This window comes from Glandiceps talaboti, chromosome 4 (assembly GCF_964340395.1).
Source record: "Glandiceps talaboti chromosome 4, keGlaTala1.1, whole genome shotgun sequence".
Lineage (NCBI taxonomy): Eukaryota > Metazoa > Hemichordata > Enteropneusta > Spengelidae > Glandiceps > Glandiceps talaboti.
In genome coordinates, this window is record NC_135552.1 from 28,622,711 (window position 1) to 28,639,394 (window position 16,684).

Below are 16,684 nucleotides of genomic sequence, written 5' to 3' on the forward strand. Positions count from 1 at the left end.
GTCGACTCTCATTTTCAGATTAATTTACACTGACATTTAGTGTTTAACAGATTATGTGTAAAGCATGGTAGTCATAGCTGCAGTTCCCATATGCTTTTGGTTTGTCTGGATAAACTTCATGAATTGTCATTTTTCAAAGTGATATCCTAGTGACAACTGGGTGCTTGGTGATTGATTCTCATATCTGTCCCAAAACACACAGCCCAGAGGGGGTTAAAAGAATAACCCATATGTATCTGTGTGTGTGTGTGTGTGTGTGTGTGTGTGTGTGTGTGTGTGTGTGTGTGTGTGTGTGTGTGTCTATCCATCCATTTGCAGCCATATCTCTGACACCCAGAACTCAATTTCAACTAAACCTGGAAAAAATGTCTAACACTATAGGAAACACATACAAGACGTATTAAACTGATGATTTCATTTTATTTTGACAGGTTGATACAACAACATCAAGTTCAACAGAAGGTCCATACAGTGTGAGTGATGGGCAAGCAATACTAACCATAGAAGCAGTCAACGACTCCCCTGTACTCAATCCAGCAGGTTTCCTATTATCAATGTATGAAGATATAATCTCCCCTGTTGGCTATCTGGTTTTCATGACAATTCTATCAAGTTGGAGTGACATAGATGCTGGTGACATACATGGAATAGTTGTAGTTGCTACCGATAGTCGATATGGTGATTGGCAGTATACATGTGATAGCAGTGCACCATTTGCTTGGTCCAATTTCATTGGGAAATATTACGTGTCTGGGGGTGAGGTGATTGTTGAGACACCCACTGTTGAAGCAGCTACCTTACTATCTCGGACATGCAGGGTTAGGTTCGTACCACAGCAAGATTTCAACACACTGTATGACAGTAGCGATAACCCAAGACCAGCTGGTGATAGACCATATTTGACTATACTAGGATGGGATCAAAGTGGAGATACCAGCACATTGAATGGCGAATATGGAATTGATGTGTCAGCTCATGACAATGACATCACTAACCCATATAGTGCAGATATGGCTAACTTGACTATGCTTATATACTCCATTAATGACAAACCAGTTTTGAAAGTTGGAGGTTCTGACTTGGACGATTTTGAGACAACCTTACTAGAGAATGACTATTCTGTTGATATTGTTAATGGTGTGATTCTGTATGATGTTGATAACTTATATCTCGAGTCTGTCTCTGTCAGTATTGAATATAATTTTGCTTCCGTACAAGATCTGGGTCTTCCAGAGGTGATGGACTGTGACTCCACAACCAGTGAAAGTGATGCAGTAGAACAAGTCACATATACCTTGAATACTACTTCAATTGTTGCAACAGTGCAAACCTGGTGTCCTTATGTTATTACATTTAAAGCAAGCGGAGCTGATGTATTAATTTCTGAATACATCAATTTATTGAAAACGTTCAAATACAAGAACATCAAAAAAGAGCCACATCCAGCTGATAGACAGATATTGTTTTCAGTGAGGGATGCTGACACTACTGGTAACACTGTCAAAACAATAGTTCATATTCAGATGCAGAATGATGCTCCAGTCATCTTAATGAACCAAGCTGGGGAGCTGGCAATGTCAATAAACTACACTGAGGGTGATGGTACTATATCTACAACCCCTGACCTGCTAGTAACAGATAGTGACAGTGCTTACATAGCCAATGCAACTATACTATTAACTAGTAGTGATGACAGCTATGAAACTTTAGCTGTGATTACAGATAATACAAACATCACAGCAACGTTTGAGCAGGGCAGATTAAGCTTACAGGGTGTTGATACAGTTGTGAACTATGCCAGTGTTTTGCAATCTCTCACCTATTTGAACTCTCAACAAGATGCAGATGCGATGGAACGTATGATAGAAATTAGTGTGAATGATGGAGAAGTAGATTCACAGTCGATATTCTGTTACTTGTCTTATACAGCTGTTAATGATCCACCTATCCTAGCATCCATCATAGTGGAGTTGACATCAATGAAGGAAGATGACTTGAGTTCTGTCGGAAACCCAGTACTTGATTTGTTAATCCATGCTGTCGACGTAGATAATACGGATCTTGGAGTTGCTATCATTTACACCGATAACACAAATGGCTTGTGGCAGTATACTGTAAATGGAGTGATGTGGGTCAGTATGTCTGTTGATGACATTACACACTCCTTACTCCTCCATTCATACCCTACTGATCAACATCGTGTAAGATTTGTACCAGACCAGGATTACCATGGTGATAGTCAAATCCAGTACATTGCATGGGATATGACAGATGGCAATGTGGATGGAATCTCTAACATTGATATCAGTAATACAAACACTGTCAATGGTGCCTACAGTATCAATCAAACATCTGCAGTTATCAACATCGAAGCTGTTAATGATTCTCCAGTATTGCTAAGTGGAGGTGAAATAATGGAAATTTATGAAGACATGGAATCAGAGGATATTATTGGTGAAAAGTTAAGAGAGATCTTAGAGAATAAGTTCTTGGATAATGACGATGACCCAATTGGTGTTGCTATTATAAATACAGACAACACATATGGATGTTGGCAGTGGAGCTGCCCTGACAGTGATACATGGATAGACTTTATAGGTGATATCATATATGACCAAGTTTTACCTCTGACACCAGTACCTGAAAAAGCCACTTTGCTGTCTGGGGACTGCTCTGTCAGATTTCTACCTCAAGAGAACTTCAACACAGAATACGATCTTACCAATTCTGTGAGACCAAGTAGTGATACTCCAGCTATCACATTACTAGCTTGGGATAACACAGGCCCAACTCATGGTTTAGTAGGACGCTATGGACAGGATACAAGATCACATAAAATCAGTGGTAGTGAATTCAGTTCTGAATCGTGTAACTTTACTGTCAGTGTTCAGTCTATTAATGATCCACCTACACTGATGAAAGATGGACTACAGTCAAACTTTGCAACAGTTTTCACAGAAGACGGGAACCCAGTTGATATTGTTGATGCTACAAGCACACAACTTGTGGATGTAGATGATATATATCTAAAACATATGATTATAAGTATTGACAATGTATTGGATGGACAGGATGAAACTGTACAAATCAAGACATCAGATGTTGTTGATGTTTCAGATTCAGTTGTGAATGTTGAATATGAAGATGAAAGTGGTACAAGCAGTACTACTGTGTCCTATTCTATTACAAAACACACTGATGTCACTACTGTTGGAGTCACAATTCTTAATTTCACAGCAGTAGATTCTTCTCTCAGTGTACCTATAATAGCATTTGAAATCCTTCTACAACATGTCCAGTACTACAACAGTGAAGACGAACCTGACAATACAACCCGACAAATCACAGTAGAAATCAGTGATGCCAAGAATATCACCACTGCTGTCACTTTAGTTAGTATTGAACTCATTGCTGATCATTCACCAGTGTTAAACATTTCAACCAACAATGTCAATTTCACAGAGGGAGATCCTGACATTGAACTCTTTCCTGACCTTATACTATCAGATCTTGACCATAATGAATACTTCTACATATCGTCAGCACAAGTCGTCATCATGCCCCCAATCAACACTATGCCTTCAGAGTACATCATCAATACACTAACTTTCAGTTCTTTGACTGTAAACTTTGACTCTGCAACCAGTGAAATGTCAATCAGTGGTACTGCCCCAGTACAGCATTACCAGGAGATACTGCGAAGTATCAAGTATGGAAACAATGATGATGAACCGACCCCTGGAATACACTATATCTCAGTTGTTGTGACAGACGCAGATGGCTTTCAGAGTAATACGGAGATAGTGGAGCTGTCTATCATGGTCATTAATGATAACATGCCTGTCATTACTGCTGGTGGACCATTCCTCTTTGTTGAAGACACAGACACAACAATAGCTATATCTGACAATGTTATTTTATCTGATGCAGACAGTGGCAATTTACCAATACAGTATATCAACATTTCTGTAGTAAATGCACAGGATGGAGACAACACATATGGGTTTGCTGAGGCTGTTGTATCTGGTGATGTCACTCAACACTATGATGCAGTAGCTCACACTTGTACACTTACAGGCCCAGCAAGCATTGATAACTTCCAGCAGGTGTTAGAAACACTCAGCTATACTAATACAGCAGAAGAGCCCACCCCAGGACTTCACACCATGTCAATTGTTGTCTATGATGGTGATCATACTAGTGTACCAGCTACTATCACTGTTGAGGTACAAGGTGTGAATGATATACCTACACTGGATTTGGACTCACTTACTGATGGAGAAAATCTTACTGAAACTTACACAGAAGGTACAGGTGTGATGAAATTACTTGATGTAAACACACTACTTCTGTTGGACAATGATAATGAAACTCTCTCATCTGCTGTAATTATACTTGAGAATCCAATAGATGGAAGCTTAGAAATGCTTAGTATGTCAACAAGTGGTACCAGCATTATAGTCAGTGAACCTAGCAACACTGTAAAATTCACCCTGACTGGTGTGGACTCGGTCACACATTACAAACAAGTGCTTCTCAGTTTAGTATATGAAAACACCAACCATAATATCAGCATGGAGCCAAGAAAAATCTCTGTGTTATTGTCTGATGGACTTGATGTAAGTAAAGCATACATCAATCTTCATGTCATTGCTGTCAATGATCCATCAATCATTAATCTGAGTGGAGCGGCAGCTGGAGGAAACTACAGTACTGAATTCATCGAAGAAGGTGATGCAATCAGGCTGACAACAGATGATACCATAGTAACAGACAATGATGACAACACTCTAGTCAGTGCAGTGGTTGAAATCACCAGTTGTAAAGACTGCCCTCTAGAGGAAATCATCAGCACTGATTATTACCTTGCATCTCAGCTTGGTTTGGTGTGTGAATATGACAATACTATTGGACAACTGACCATTTCTGGTGTACAACCTGTTGAAGCATATCAACTACTGCTCCAGTCATTGGTTTACAATAATTCAGCTGATGAGCCTAGCCCTGAGATGAGATTTGTAAAGTTTGTCACAAATGATGGAACTGATGAAAGCATACCTGTATTCACCATGGTAACGATAGTGATGATAAATGACCCTCCTGTACTACAGATTGGTGATCCAGCTGTGAACTCAAATGAATACCATAATACTTACATTGAGGATGGCAGTGCTGTTGTTTTAGTAGACACAGCATACACAGAGATCTCAGATGATGATCACAGTACACTTACTCAGTTATCTGTCAACCTTGTCAATGTACAGAATCCAGGCTATGAAACATTATACTTTGATCTCTCCAAACTACCTGTTACAATTGACCAATCTAAAGTACTTTCTGACACAGATCTTGCTGCCATGAATTTCCAAGAATGTCCTCAAAATCTTGCAACAACTTCTGTCGTGCTCAATCAACAGTATACATTGGAGGAATGGACAGAGATTTTGAAAGTGCTTTATTACTGTAATAGTGATCAGAATGCTACAGCTGGTGAACGTGACATCCAGATATCACTGATGGACCCTGAGAGTATGACAAGTGAGGTCTGTCATAGTTATGTTGATGTAGTGCCTGTAAATGATAACCCAGCTTTGATAGGTGTACTGGTGACTGACTTTACCATTCTAGAAGATCACAACCTGACTATTCCAATATTACCTGTCTTTATAGACCATGAAGAATTCTTGACAAGTGATAACATACATATAATTACCTCTCCACAAAATGGAACCATTGTCATCTCTGAGGATAACATTGACTACTACCCTGACTTCAATGACTTTGGCAACTACACACTGACTTTTAGAATCTGTGACAAACTGATTGCATGTACACCTGTAACAGAGATCAGTATAGAAGTCAAATCTGTCAATGACCCACCCTTCACTGTTCAACCTCTGGAAATCAACATTGACGAAGATCAGTCTGTAGAGATTGATCTCAAGCAGTATGTCAGAGACTATGAAGATGACTTGATTCAGGATAATCCATACCCTTCTGTAACCCAGTTAATTGGTCCAAGTAGTGGTACTAAAGTAGTATCAGGTGATAACAGATATGTGTTGTTTACTCCGACTCCAAATTTCTATGGTCAGGACAACATTGTGTTGACTTTCTGTGACAGTGATGGTGTGTGTTTGCAATTTATCAGTATACCTGTGTATGTGAAATCAGTCAATGACCTGCCAACTGTATCCATAATTCATGCAGACCAATCAACTGTCTTCAAATCCAAGGAAGACAAACCACTTCAGATCGAAATCATGATAGAAGACTTAGAAGACCGAGCACCTGGTAATATTAGCATATTAGCTGTTGGTCATGGTACAGCTGTACATAATTCTACCAGCCAATCAGAATCACTTCTTCACAATACACTTTACCAGTTGACCTCTCACATCGATTATACACCAGATGTAAACTACAATGGACTTGATACAGTTCTGATTCAAGTGTGTGATCTTGACAGGGGATGTGTTAATGAAACGATAAACATCGAGATCCAGTCAGTCAATGATCCCCCAGTAGTTGGAAAGACCATTCTGTACACTAATGAAGATACTGATATCATCCTTGCTATGCCGTCTGATCTTAACATCACAGACATTGAAGAGACACTGGAGTACACAAACATCCATGTCATTACAAATGTGACTGTAGGTCAACTTACTGATTTTGAAACTCAACTATGGACATATCACCCATTGGTGAATTTCTTCACAACTCAGCCTAATGATGTTGTGTTCAGTATTGAAGTATGTGATACAGACCTCTTGGACCAGCAGTGTACCATTGCAGATATCCAAATCATGGTTATTCCCATCAATGATCCACCTATGACTCCACTGATACAAATCAAAATTGATGAAGACAACAGTCAGGCACTGAACCTGTCAAAATATGTCTCTGATGTAGAAGACGGCACAGTACAGTTTGATAAGATAACACTTACTGACCTTGTACCACAGTTAGTTACAGCTGATTATGATTCTTCAGATGGAGTGGTCACTTTGGTAGCACTTCCCAATGTCCATGGCTCTGGTCAAATCCTTTATAGTGTATGTGATGCTGACAATTTATGCAGTGATGATTGTATTATTGAGATTACAGTACTTAATGTCAATGATCCCCCTGTTGCTGATGACTTTACCTACAATGCAAGTCAAGATGAACTTCAATTAATCCAGATGCTGGATTTCATACATGATGTCGATATCTTAGACTCAGAGAAGATAACATCATTGCAGATCTATCTCATTGATCCTGAGACAGGGGAGTATGTCGAAAGCATTGCAACTGAAAGTGGTGGAAGTGTAAAAATTCTGCAACATCATGCATTGTTGACATACGAACCCAAGGCAAGTTACATTGGTACTGATGATTTCAATTACGCAGTGTGTGACCTGTGTGATGATAGGATTGGTGTCACTGCATTAACTGATATGGGTTGTATGAAACAGGTAGAACAGAACAGTGGCAGTACATGGTTTGATGGTAAGCACATTGCTTGCGATCACGGCCACATGGAAGTCTTGGTCCTAAATACCAATGAAGCACCAGTGTTACAGGACATAACAGCAGTCACAGTCCAGCCAGATGTGGTCACTTTGCAGCCACTTGATGAAATGTTCAGTGGTCTGTCAACAGACACATTAGGAATATATGATCCTGATGATATTCAAGCATCAAATTTACTTGAAAGGAATGAAGACCTAGAGTTATATCACCTCACAGCAGATACAGATATTGATATCAGCAGCACAGCTATCGTTACTCAACCCATAATGGGAAGTGTGCAGGTTGTTTTCTCAGACATTGGGCTACCACAGTTCATATACACACCTTCATATAACAAGCAGGGATATGATAGCTTTGTTTTCAAAGTCTGTGACAGGGACACACTATGGAAGCCATCCAAGTGCTCCTGGGCAACTGCTAGAATTCATGTTACTATACCAGGACCAATTATCACTTCACTTGTTGCAAGCCCAGCAAAGGGGACAGTGGGAGATGTCAATATACACACTGATTGTAAATTCTCAAGGGGTGACACCATCACTGTTACCTTTGATAGCGATACTAGCATGCCACCTTACCATAATACAGAAATTGAACTTACCACTATGGATCTAAGTACGCTATTTCAATTTGCAGATCCATTCATTACAGATAGCAAAAATGAGAACCCATACACAGGACAGTGGCAAAGTGCTAAAGAACTTAGAATCAGTATCGTTGACGAAGGTTATCCTCAGCCAGATACCGAAATTGGTAAATGGAGTGTTGAAGTTAAGGCACAGTCTCCATGTGGTGGTTTTGAGAAGTCATCACATCAGCCTCTAGCACCTGAAAAGTGGTCCAAATATTGCCTAACGGATGCAAATTTTGCTTCAGCACACTCCAAGTCTATATCATCACCGTTAGAAGGTAGCTGGGGATATCACATCCCGACTATTAAAGATATTATTATACGTAATCATAATGTACCAGTGTCAAAACTACCTAAAGATGGTGACTACTTTGGTGAATATTCAGAACTGGTGCTAAGTCTGTGGCCACCGGTGTCATACAGACAGCTGTTGGAACTATGTAAGCTACAAGCTAGTGATATTCTGGATCTCAGTGTGTTTGGAGAAGATGCACAGTTACTGAAAGCAGGCTGTGACAATATCATACCTGATAAGGAGTCAAATGATGATGATGATACCAGTAGTAGTTCCAAAAGAAAGAAGCGTTCTAATCTGGAACAATTTCATATGTATGATGACAATACACAGAAAGAAAATACTATGATCTTTAGAGTAAAGAGAACATCTGATGGAAATAGTTCTTCTACAGTCATGCCTGTGTTTACAGAACTTGTATTTGAAGTGAAAAAGATGAGCAGTACAGCTATGAAACCACAAACCAATAAAGAAAACTTCATAAGCACCATCACTTCATCAGTGAAAGTAGCCAACATTGCTAACATAGTGTCTACCACAACAGGAATATCAAGTCAGGAGGCCTTGAATTACACCACTAATATAGTTATACCATCAGAAACAGCTGAGCTGTACCAAGAATACATCCTGGATGAAACACCACAGGTGATCAGTATAACAGCCAGCGATCCAGATGACTTGGACCTAGTATTTGGTAATGGCGATGTGATTACCATTACGTTTGATAGAAATACTGACATGCCTCCTACCAAAACAAAGTCTGACTTAGATAAGATTTTCATGTTTGATCCACCACTGGGAACTGATTACAGTGGGAATTGGAAAACCTATCAAGAACTGGAAATAACAATAACAGATTCCTCCTACCAGAACAGAGATAATAGTGATATCACCAATGTTTCTTTCACTTTCACACATAACATTCTTTACTCTGGGCAAGAATTCACTGGTCAGTACCCTTACCTACCTACATCAATACCTAACTGTGTGGGTATAAATGTATGTGGTGGAAATGCAACTGCACTTACCATTGGTATTTGCAGTGAAGATAGCCTATCCTGCCGAGCAACCGGCACATACCACATCACGGGCGGAAACTTTGGAATTGGCAAACCAGCTAACTCAATTTGGTGGATCATCCTGGCATTGATCTCAGGTGTCCTCTTCTTGGTGATTGTTATTATTATTTGTATCTTCTGCTGTCAGAAGAAGAAACATCAAGAGAAGGAAATAAGTGATGAAACGACTAAGTTTCGACCTGTTTCATCTACTCAAGACCCCTGGCTAAGTAAACCTGAGAAGTCATTAAAGGAAGGACGTACAGCGCCAGCACTGATTCCACCATTGATATTATTCAAACCTGCTACTCAGAATAAGAAAGTTGTTGACGATGTCAGTAAAGCTGAGTACAAGAAGAGACAGGTTAACATGGACTCTCCTAAACAACACAGTAAGGTAAATAATTCTAACAATTTCTAGAAAGCTAAGCAATAATATTACATTATGTGTGTACACTTACTAGTGGTGAAATACCAGAAACTTTATAGCATAGCTGCATGCAAAATGATACACAAATTAGGGCACAATCATTCCTTGAACACAAAATCGTGAGATTGCATAGTATGATTTTTATGGAACTTTGCTGTTTTGGATAAATATGTAATGAGTACAGAACGTTCAACCCCATGTCTTGTGAGTGCTAGGGTGGGTACTCAGTGGTATTTAAACTTGTGTTAGCAGTGTTTTCTGCTGTACTTTAACTCCCTAGGTATGAAGACAGAGAACACTGCAAGGACTTATACTAATACCCAAGTATACCACATTTGCACTTGTATATCTGTGGGTTCTGTCATAGAACCTAATGTCATGTTTATGCTAGACTGTCGACAGTCATTTGTGCCTTCTTTGCTACATTTCATGTAAAACAAAGCCGTCGCCTCGCTCCTTAGCACTGAATTCTAATAAGTACTGATAGGAACTGCGAGTGCCAAAGGCTCGTGCCTCTGACACTCACTGTTCAATCAGTACGCAGTTATAGTATTGCTCCGGATCGGAGTGAGGTGACAACTTTAGTTTTAGATAAAATATAGCAAAAAAGGCATGAACGACTGTCGACAGTCTATGTTTATGCTAACGCAATTCATTGTGAATGACTGAATGTATGTAATAGTGTATGTGTGAATGTTTGTGTCATGTATGTATCACCAAGTATGTATGTGTGCATGCATGAATGTGCGTTTATATTTATGTTCCATAAATATTAAAACGTCATACTTACTTGTATTATTTCCACAGAGTGAAGCAAGAGAAACAGATCCAAGTGTGCCTGCTATGTTTCCAGACATCAGAACAGCTTTGTTACTTCACCAGTCTCCAAACCAAAGTAGCAAGTCAAGTGAGCACAAAGACAAAGACACTCTGACACATCCTCATTCCCCATCTAAATTACACTCAAAACACTTAGAACAACCTCTTGTAAGACACAACTCGGAAATAGATATGTCAGCACCATCCAAAGATGATGAAATCATACCTCATTATAAAGGATGGCAGAAACAAAGTGTTGGCCAACCTCCACCAGACTGGGAGAAAAAACATGCAAAGAGTCAAATTAAGAATAACATACCACCGAGTCGACGTGCTGACCCTGTACATGAAGCACTATTAGCAGGACATAAAAACTCACTTCAGAATACATCAAATGCAATGAGCCAGACACTGTCTAAGATGTCAGGTTCCACTCCTCAAACATATTTACACAGCAGATCAGCCAGCATGCCAGATTCTGCAGTAGAGGCAGTCGCCGCAGCAAGCACTCACACTCCAACAGACCCTCTGTATAGGAAGTTCATGCCAAATCATTTCCGTGAGAGACGAGTTTCTCCATCTGAAGGGGACATTTCAAATGCCAAAATAGATGGATTTGGTTCATTTGAAGATGAACTTGATATTGAAGCTGAGGCAAAGAAAAGAGACAAGTTGAAGAGGAAATCTGATTCTAGTCTCTACAGTCAGGATGATTACGAACTTAGAAATCTTGTCAGGTAAATTATGTTTGCATATTCTTGTGTAACTTTGAAGGGCTAAAGTTTCTTTTTCAGATGGCAATGAAAATGTACCTTAAGAACAGACAAGATCTGACATGTTTGTCAGAACTTGTCCAAAGGTAGTGATCATGACATAATACATATTTGTTAACAAAATAATACACTTCACCCAAATATGTGCATTGGATGACCAATCAACTACTGAACTTAAACTGTTGGGAGGAACTGTGCAGGAACCTTCCAAATTGTAAATATATTTCATGGTTGACTTGATTAACTCTTCAAATAATGAGTATTCCTCATGTTTTTTTGTCTTTGTATTTTGCAGGGGCAGTCTGCATGAGTATCCATTGTATAGTTCAGCCGATAGTCTACATGACATTCTGGCAAGACATACTAAACAAAGAGACTCTTCCAAATTTTAATTGAGCCATGTTAAACACAGAGACACTTCCAAGTTTTATAATCGTTCTGTATTAAACAGAGAGACACTTCAAGTTTGATAATAGTTCTGTGTTAAACAGAGACACTTCCAAGTTTTATAATAGTTCTGTTTTAAAGAGAGAGACACTTCCAAGTTTTATAATCGTTCTGTGTTTACAGAGAGACTCTTCCAACTTATATAATCATTCTTTGTGAAACAGTTATACTTCCAATATTCAAGATTCACTTGTTCCATATTACATAGAGAGACGAGTCTAAGTTTTGAATTCCATGTTAAACAGAGAGATTCAGTTATTCAATATTACCACAGTAAGACACGTCAAAGTTCTTATTTGTTTTGTGTCAAATAGTGAGACACTTTCAAGCAGTTATGAATGTTCAACAAAGACCCGTCCAAATTTTTGTTATCCAATGTTGCAGACTTCAAGTTCGTCATTCATTATTTCATAGTGTTAATATTTCCATATGTGGAATAGAGTTAATCTACATACATGATATTTACAATATTGTTACAAGTTAGCTTTGCTTATTACTCAGTCATCAAAGTAATGATAGAAATGTACAATTTACATTCAGATACTGTCTCTACACATTTGATACAGTACAACATGCTATAAATGCAATTACAATCACAAAAGGCCAAGATACACAAGGACTCTGGTGAGTAATTCATAAATCACATGTCTAGGCTAGCAACTACAACTGAGTATGTATATGGGGGCAGTTTGAGAAACAACTTGTGATGAATTGCAGAAAATCCAACATGTCAGAATGCACCTGGTGATGTCACAAGGTGCTGCGATTATGTGTGTACACAGAGCAATACGGCGTATTCCGGTTATCGAACTTCCGGTTGTTTCGCAGGAAAGTATCGCGAGAGGGCGCACCATATCTGACAAAGTGAGGGCCAGAATTTTCGTCATGGCATCTAATAGTATGGCGATGTATGAAGCTGTCAACAAAATGGGCGTAAAAGAACTCCGTGCATTCATAAAAGAGTGGAAAATTACTACTTCTAAATCTACTAGATATCGCCAGAAATGCAGTCAACCTTGGTCTTGAAACACTAGAAAATGATAATTTTCTGAGAGAACGGAAGAGGAGACGAATAGTGGATGTCGGGCATCAAAAGATAGAACTAATCGACAGCGGAAACATTGAAAGTTGGACGGAGGACCTTCGAAATATACCCGATGTAGACATGATAAACATATTTCTTTACCTTACTGGTGTCTGTTGCTTGACAAAAGAACGATTAGAAAATTACAAATCTGACAACAGCTTCCAATCTGATTAAAATCCGATGTAGATGTTGGCTGATCGTTCATTGCTATTTTACCTTCGTTATTTTGCCTGAATTGACCTTCTTCGCACATGTTTACATTTTTTAGCTTGCCTGATCGCCTCCTCTACGATCAGGCTAAAAAATGTAAACATGTACCAAGAAAAATAATATCAGGCAAAATAACGAAGGTAAAATAGCAATGAACGATTAGCCGACATCTACATCGGATTTTAATCAGATTGAACAGCTTCCAGCTACAGTCATTGCAATATTGAGAGTTCGGTCGACAATTACCAAGCCACATGTTTATATTGTAACTGATGTCGCCGCATACTTAGGCCTTTCTTGTTTATTAGAACAGTGGTGTAGCACCACGGGTGAAATCATAAAACTTTGTCCGGAAAAAAACATTTCATGTACTGGTTATAAGTTGGCATAAACATATTTGTATTGATATACTCATCTTTACTATCACACTTTGGTTAGCTTGCTATTCTTCATTCAGGACCATCAGTGTATAAAAAACCCCATTGAAGTCGGCAACGAATCATAAATATTGTTATTGTGATTGATGTACCACACCGCCCACCCCTTCAATGAATCGGCCTTCCATGTAACGTTTACGTGGTTCACTCATCATACCATGTCTAGTTTATACCGATCTGATTAAAATCCGATGTAGATGTCGGCTGATCGTTCATTGCTATTTTACCTTCGTTATTTTGCCTGAATTGACCTTCGTGGTACATGTTTACGTTTTTGTCCTGATCGGTAGAGGAGGCGATCAAACATGTACCACGAAGGTCAATTCAGGCACAATAACGAAAGTAAAATAGCAATGAACGATTAGCCGACATCTACATCGGATTTTAATCAGATTGGTTTTATACAAGCTGCAATAACTGTAGCGTATATTGTGATTTTGAGGGTTCTTTCCTCTGTTTTTGTACCTTTTTCCGTTCCGATGTTTGACTGGAAGCAATCGCTACACTTTCTCCAACGGTAACGCAAATGGACGAGGTCACACTGAAAACGTGAGTGAGATGTCAGTGTACTACCCGTTTCAAAATGTTGCTACTTTTGGGTTTTCCTCACGGTCGAATTGCAGAGCCAAACTTACGCGAAATATTAGGAGAACAAGAGGTTAATTTGCTATTTCGTTATTTGATGGGCGATAATGCAATATTATAGCGTAAAGTTACGGGGAATGACAGAAAATCTTTAGTCAGTGGTTACGATGCCTATAGACTCTATGCTTTGCAACAATGCTCTACAATTCTGGCCCTCACTTCCGGTTCTAAAACAGCGCCCCTAGTGGTCAAACAATCATATCTTTTATCTTTTCGGGGCTTCTTCGATAACCGGAATACGGCGTATTAGTTGTATGCGATGAATTGCTAAGTGAGTTACTCACCAAATTGCCTCATGTATCTTGACCTTTTAATAGATGCAGAAAAGTGTTATCATAGATGATAGACAGTCTAGAATGTAACAAGGTATGATAAAGCCAAAGAATGATGTGAGAGGGCGCCCTCAGTGTACAGTTAGGGTCATCAATATAGTATATGTGACTGCCATTGTTTGTTTATCTTCTGTTTATCCATTTTCTCCAAAAAACAAATGGGTGGTGATTTCTTTTGTATTTATGTTGTATATTTTGTAATTTTACAAAAATCATAAATTGTCACACACAAAAAGAAATCAAAATTTACCACCAAAGAAAGAAAATACATTTTTGAGTTACATTGATAAGTAGTAAATAAATGTATGGCATTTCTCGCAGTATCTGTTACAAATATAAATTAAATCAAATTAAACCTTTGGTTCTGTTCAGTTTATACTTGGAATAATAGCAAATACAGGTTGATGTTTTAGTTTAGCATGTTTATAGTATTGTCACTGTTTCTTTTTCTGTGTCTGCATTCTTTTTTTTTCATCCTGATGATAATTCTGCTTTCCAGTTGTTTGTTTATTTTCAAGATAGTTGCTTTAACAGCATACCAAACATACTACCTGATAGTAAAGATATGATTTTAATGATGTATAACTTACAAGGTACTCAGAGAACAACCAAAGAATAATTTAAAATTGAGTTGAGAGGATAGCCTATAAACATAAACATTACACGTCGTTCTTGCAAACCAGAGCTGATATATCTTCTGTGACAAAATATTATTACACTGCAAAACATTGATGGGTCTTGGATGGTGCCACAACAGAGGCTGTGGTTTATGACAGTGATTACAAGTAAGAAACTGACAATCGTTGTCAATACTAGGTCTTAAAGCAAGGCTGTATGGATGAGAATGGTATTGTTAATCAGTCATAACATTTAATTTTTACTCCTGAAACATTTGTGACAGACAAATACTACCAAGTCGTATGAACTCAATTTACTAAATTTCTTTATAGGGTCACTTGGTTTTTTGTCTTCCACATATTTTTAATGACTTACATAGACACACTGATAGCACAAAAACAGGTAATACCATGCTTTCAACACATCATCAACATCAACAACATAATATCAGATGAGACAAGTTCAAAATGGGAAACATGATATTTCAATATTAGTGTCTGTAGATGTGAATCATCACATCATTCAGTTGTTGTGGAAGATGGAAAAAGTGTGTGGTGTCATTGACTTTCTGAACCAGTTACTTTTGTTGTAATCCTAGTGAATTATAAATTCCACTGCCACTCTCCTCACAACCACAATTAGTGTGCAACCATCATGTATGTGTGTCACTCAAAACCAGAAAATGGTGCCATTCTCACCCATACATACCTCTACATGTAGAGGGAGAAGACAGGTGACAAAGGGTAATTCCTGCTACTTTCTTGTTTGGGTATGATATTGTATTTTTTTTATGTATTAATAATGAGATGTATTAATCCTTAAGATTTACTATAATTCAGCAATTGCATGACAAATGTCCGAGACATTTAACTTATATGTACATGTATTGCCTATACTAAATTGTTTGATATGTACCTGAATGTAAATATCCAAAGATATTAATTGATGTTAAATCTTTCAATTTGAAATTAATTGAAATGTTGATGTTTTCATGACATTATCATTGTTGTAATAAAATATGAAGTATTCATAACTGATGCTGTGCATTTTATTTGTCTGTGATTGTGCAAACTGACTGAAAAACTACATTTGGGTGACATGTTGTAAAAAAGACAAAAGTTAACGATAACATTGACGTTGGTGGCGCACTTCGATAGCAAGCATATAGTGTGCGCCAAGAACTGTTAGTGTTGAATGCTTCTGATATACTTGTATTTTCTAGACATAATAATGATAATAACGTTCTTAGTGATGAATATTAAATGATATACAGATACACTTGAGTGTTGAAGGGTACTGATTTTAAATTGTTTTCTAAACATACTGCAGACAATAATGCTGGTAAAAAAAATATTGCTTTTATTGTTCAAAAAGCAAAAAGTCA